This window comes from Juglans microcarpa x Juglans regia, chromosome 1S (assembly GCF_004785595.1).
Source record: "Juglans microcarpa x Juglans regia isolate MS1-56 chromosome 1S, Jm3101_v1.0, whole genome shotgun sequence".
NCBI classification, from domain to species: domain Eukaryota; kingdom Viridiplantae; phylum Streptophyta; class Magnoliopsida; order Fagales; family Juglandaceae; genus Juglans; species Juglans microcarpa x Juglans regia.
This window is the reverse complement of record NC_054595.1, coordinates 12,082,811-12,088,810: the sequence shown is the minus strand read 5'-3', so window position 1 is coordinate 12,088,810 and position 6,000 is coordinate 12,082,811.

The following is a 6,000-nucleotide window of genomic DNA, read 5'->3' as shown; positions in this document are numbered from 1 at the left end:
ACGCCGGAGCGAAGTCAAATTTTTTTTATGACACCTAAGGCTGGTAGGTATACACGTTATGATGTTATGATATTATGTTATATTACTAATGCATTGAGTACGAGTTTGCAGATAATGTAATTTCAACGTGAGTTGTATTACGGTCACTGGTATGTAGGGGTGGCAATATGTGACACGACCCGTTAACCAAACACGAACACGACACAATAAAAGCGGATTAGGGTTTACCCTTAACGGGTTCAGGTCAAAACAGGTTGACCCGTTAAGACATGATAGCTTAACGGGTTGATAACGGGTCAACCCGTTATGACCCGTTATAACCTGTTAAAAAAGTTAAAGTTACAATTATACCCTTATACCTAAAAAATAAAATTGTTGGGATTTTAATTTAGATATTTTTATTGTTTGGATTGTAATTTTGGACTTGTAGTTAGTTTTATATTTTTTTTATAGATATTGTGATTTTAATATTTATATAAAATTACGCTAAACTTAACTAGATAAAATGGGTTAATTTTGGGTCTGTTTCAATCCATTTACATAAACGGGTCAAAACGGATTGACACGACACGACCCGTTATATTAATGGGTCGTGTTAGGGTTTGAGATTTTGACACGATAAGCTTAACGGGTCGGGTTAGGGTTGACCTATATAGTATAATATACATGTCTTGACACGACACAAACACGAACCGTTAACACGATTTAACACCCCTACTGGTATGTACTCACAGTGCATATGGGAAACTGTAATAACACCACACGTTATGATATTACGATTAGATATAAATTGCTAATAATAATGAAATGTTATGATGGAATTATGTTTTTTACAATGGAAATAAAAATGATCTCTGAATGAAAATATGTCTATATTTTTCTGAAAATGTTAAGGAATCCAGATGCGAGACACACACACATTTTTTTCCATTTCATATTTATCATTCTTGATACATAATTTATCTTTGTGCAAGTTGGTTGTTAACTTACTGAGATTTCATGTAAATCTTACCCCTTGTGGACCCACAATCATGAAATGATAGAAGTTGTGTCAGGATTAGAGGAGGACGGATTAGATGGAGCACTGGATCCGACTAATTGAGGAGGAGCCTGACCTCGAGAGGAGATTGGACTTGATCCTTATGTTTATAGCACTAGTCCTTTTATTCTCTAGAATGCATGAAGCGATTGATTTAACTTTGGAGACTTTAATACTTAGTTGTACTAAGTTTATGCTATGATTTGACTTTGAACTAATGATTGTCACTAATGCATTGAGATTTTTTAGTTATTCTAACATAAGTTATCTTTCACCCTTATTTCCGCTATGATTATTACATACTGCTAGTTGCACTTATAAGATGTATTGCATAATAACTGTCATGTACGGAGATATGTAACCTTGTGTTACATGTCCCGACGCTCTAAGTTTCTGTTTCATTCCAAGCAGAGGTTGGGGCGTCACAAATGGTCACTTCCTTAACCATTAGGTAAAAAAAAAAATTAAAAAAATAAAGAGAGTAGTAAATGACTGGTAGGAAGTAGTAAGTCTATTATTATCCCTTTAGGCTTTGTTAGTTGGTGTTTAATTGTTATCTTTTAATTAAAAGGTATGTTGAACAGTGAGCCATAGGCCTTAGCTTCCTTTTAGTTTGAGTTGAGTCCGTAGGGTTATAGGCCATTGTGAGCCCATCAATGGAGTCTATTTTATTGTACATCTGAACTCTTAGAATGAAATTCAGCCTCATTTGTTTTCATAACTTCTCTCACCTCATTTCATTTCATCTTATCTAATCATTACAATTTTTTCAAATTTTCACACAAAATAAAATAAACAATTCAACATTTTCAAATCACAAAACAAAAATAATATTAAAAAAATATATTCTAAAAATATTTTATTCAACTTTTAACTTTCATCTCAACTCGTCTCATCTCATCTTATCTACAAAAACAAACGAGTTCACTTTTTCTTTATTCCCTAGAGGTAAGGGTGTAACCGGTCTGGCTTTGGACATACCGGTTTTAGAACTAATACCACATCGGTTACACCCCTAAATTGGCACTTCCGATTTTACCGGTTCAGTCCGTTGTTTTCGGTATAGTATATATAATATTGTATATATATTGTAGTATATAATAATATAATGATAATATATTATAGAATATTATAATATATATTATAATTGTATTGTAGACTATAGTGATAATATATAGTTATTTATATAGGATTTTAAATTTTAATGTTATATTAATTAGTAATTTATCATATAATACTAAATTATTTTATATATAATTATATATAATATAAAAAATATTTTATACAATATAAAAAATTAATATATATATATATATATATGAATCAGTTTGATTCGGTGTTAGTAAAAGAAAAACCGGAACCAGACTGATTTCGACTTATTTTGAAAAAAATGGAATCGGTAATAGACCAGACCCAACCCATTGGTTCGATTCAGTCCAATTTGGTTTACTAGTTCACCGATTTTTTTTTCACCCCTATCTGGAGGAGCTCCACCTTGAAGAGAGCGCTATCATTACCTATATTTTACACTACTATATTTTCCTTACTTGATGTCACAGTCCACAAATGGAATACATGGGCCATGGGCCAATTTAATTTTACTTACAACTTCATTTACTTTGATACTACTTGTTATTTGTACTACAATATAACTGGTGGGTCTTGGCCTTAGTTTTATTTTCTTCTATGCTTTTAGTGTGCTAGTTTGGGCCTATGTAGGGGTCATCTCCTTTATGTACAAGCTAAGGGCTCTAGGGTTCAAAATCTATAAACTTAATGAAAATCCTACTTTCATTCTCTTATCTTCTTTATTTTCTTTCTATGAAGGTGCTCCCCTTGAAGTGAGTAATTTCAATATATTTAGTTCCTAAGTAACATGAGATGTGTTACAAGTAGTATCTAGTGCCAGGCTTTCCTTGGCAACTGCTTCATCAATCTATGGAAATGGAATAAATTCTCTCATCCTTACTCAACATCAAAGAGCTAGTCGAACAATCACAACAATGGTAAGAAGTTATTTTACAGACGTTCAAAGATATCAAAAACAACTTTGAAGATTTCAAGAATAACTTCAAGCAAGGTTTCACAAATTTGGAGGACCAACTCTACCCTCTACAGGAAGAGGAAAAATACGCAGCAACGGTGCAAGAAGAAAAGGTAGACAACTCCGATCAGATCTCTCTTCCTCATGTTTCCACCCATTCCTTTAGAAATCGAAAAACAGTTTCTCCATTCTCAAACCTCGCTCTCCGACTCTCATGTCCTTTCCTTCCCCTCAGAAATTATTTTTCCATTTCTTCTTTCCTGTCAGTTACCTCTAGCAACAACTACTCACTAACCTTAAGAAGGGAAGGCCTAGCCATCACATGGGAGCTTGATCTCGGTGGCATCGATTTCCAGTGCCTTGACTTCTCTCCCCATCCAAGCCAGAGTCAGCCATATTTGGGCAATCGAACCCGGAACCAAGCCCATCTTTGCGGAATATTGGACCACAGCGAGAAGATCTTTTTGTCAATTGATCATGGGTTCAACACCAACTAGCTCCTCACCGGACAGGCACATTTTGTCCTCTGCAACTTCCCAACTACTTCCAACCCACCTTCCCACCACAACAACCACCAACATACCCACGAGTTCCTGCAGCCCAATGACTTTGTTGGTAGCGGGTGGCACTCCAACCCTCCCAAGGATCCTGAGGATGTTAAGCGTAGACTCATTCTGTCCCACCGCTAAGGAAGCTCCTTTCAGCAATGATGACGGCAAGATCTTCGAATTTGAGCATGGGGCCTACAGTCATCGCCGCTTAGTGATATTTGAGTACAATAGATTTGCTCTGATGCTGTTTCAACTCCTATTGCAGCCAAATCTTCTTCTGCAGATACTTAGTCTGAAATAGCACTAGACCCAACATCTCCATCGGGGGAGGGCAAGTTGAAAACCACCCTGCAATTATTGACTATTGTCCTAATGAGAATTCGGATGCAACAACGTCTGACACCGTCCCACCTATCAATTATAACAGCAACAATGGTGCAGAAAACTATTTTACATACTCACAATTTTTTACGTCGATCGGCTGTTGGAGCAAGACTTTTAACATGTTCTATGATCCATCGAGGCCACTAAATGACAAAAAACTTTCCCCAATACATTCGCCGATGCAACAGGGGCTAGGACCTTCTTGCTCATATTATACTACCCCCAATGATCTGAAAATGAGAAGAGAATTTTAGAGATTTACTGAAAATGTTGTTTCTAGCATTGATGGAGAAGTTCTATGGAACAAGGATTTTTCAACTGATTATTCAGCCTCTTGAAAGCTAAGTAATCTATGCTGTTGGTTTCAATGGTTACTCCTAGCTTGATATCGTGGAGGTTAGGCAATGCTTTCCATGTTGGGACGAGCCGACTTGCAAGGCTACATTCGAGATCACATATGATTTGTCATCTGAGCTGGTGGCTCTTTCCAATATGCCAATTGCTGAAGAAAAACAGGATGGCCATCGGAAGACAGTTTCTTACCAAGAATCACAAATAATGTCTACATATTTGGTGGCAGTTGTTGTTGGATTGTTTGTTTATGTGGAAGATCTTACATTAGATGCGATCAAAGTTCAAGTATACTGTCAGGTAGGTGAGGCAAATCAATGGAAAATTGCATTGAACATTGCTGTCAAGACATTATTTCAACAAGAGAGTCAGACCTAGGACATTCAAGATAGGAGACCTGGTGCTAAGAGAAAGCGGGGTCACCACAAAGGAAAAGGGCAAGTTCAGCCCTTGATGGGAAGGACCAGACGCGGTAGTGGCCAACCACAGGCCTAGGTCGTACCACTTGAAGGATAGCCAAGGCAAAGAACTACAATACCCCTGGAATGCAGAAACACCTGAAGAAATTTTACTCTTGACTATGTTAAATTCTTGATTTGTCAGAACTCTACTATTAAATTCTTGATTATGTTTCATAGTAAATAAAGCATTCATTCCGAGCCAGTGCTGACCCACCCAAGGAAAAAGGGCGCGGAGGTCAATAAACCACACGATCTTTAAACACCAATGACGAGTCCACAGATTCGCAGTGCCAAGAAGTGCTTCACTATGCTTCCTCTGCTGTTCGTCTGCATCAGTGCAATTTTTCTTGCATTCCTTGTGCCATATGGCCAACTCTTCTAGAGCATCGCGCGCCTCGAAGAGGTCAAGGTTAGTTTGCCACTTGTTTTCCTCTGAAGCTGCCAGCACCTCCCCGAGTTCAGAGCAATGCCGTTGGGAACTAAACAACTCCTGGCCAATGGAATTTAGCTCCTCCTTAAGGGCGGAGAGTTCAAAGCGTGCACAATCCCACTCAGACTCTAACTCCCCCTGGTCAAGGGAAAGTTGAGCTCAGGCAAAGTCACGCTCTTACTCCAGCAGTCCCAATGAGAAATTGTCCTGAACCTTCTCCTCCCTAGCGTGACAAAGTTCATCGCAAAGGTGGACAACCTCGTTGCGAAGAATGTCCAAGTCACCTACCAGAGAGTGCGCATAGCCATCTGCTTGCTCGAGTAGGATCTCCAACTTTGCCCTCTTAGCCTTCCATTTCTCAAATTCCCTCTTGGCGTACAAAGAAAACACAAGCCTAGAGTGAACTTCAACCTCCAAGTCAGCGTGATCCGCCATGATCTAGGCTGCCAAATCATCCACACCCTACAAAGGTAAAACCAAAGAGAGTTAAAAAGAGAGAGAGAGAGAGAGAGAGAGAGAGAGAGAGAGAAGAAGGATCAAAGGTAACAGCAATTGTAGTACCCCAAAGAGGAAATTCCTTAACCAACTAGCCATGCTACTGACGGTTTCATCCCTAGCAAGACCAAAGGAGGTGGAAGCACCTCCCAAGACCTCCCCATCATCCTCACCTCGGGACCATAACGGGGACCAAGGGAGAAAGCCTCAGGAGACGCCGCCACTAAGCCTACCCCAATCTCAAA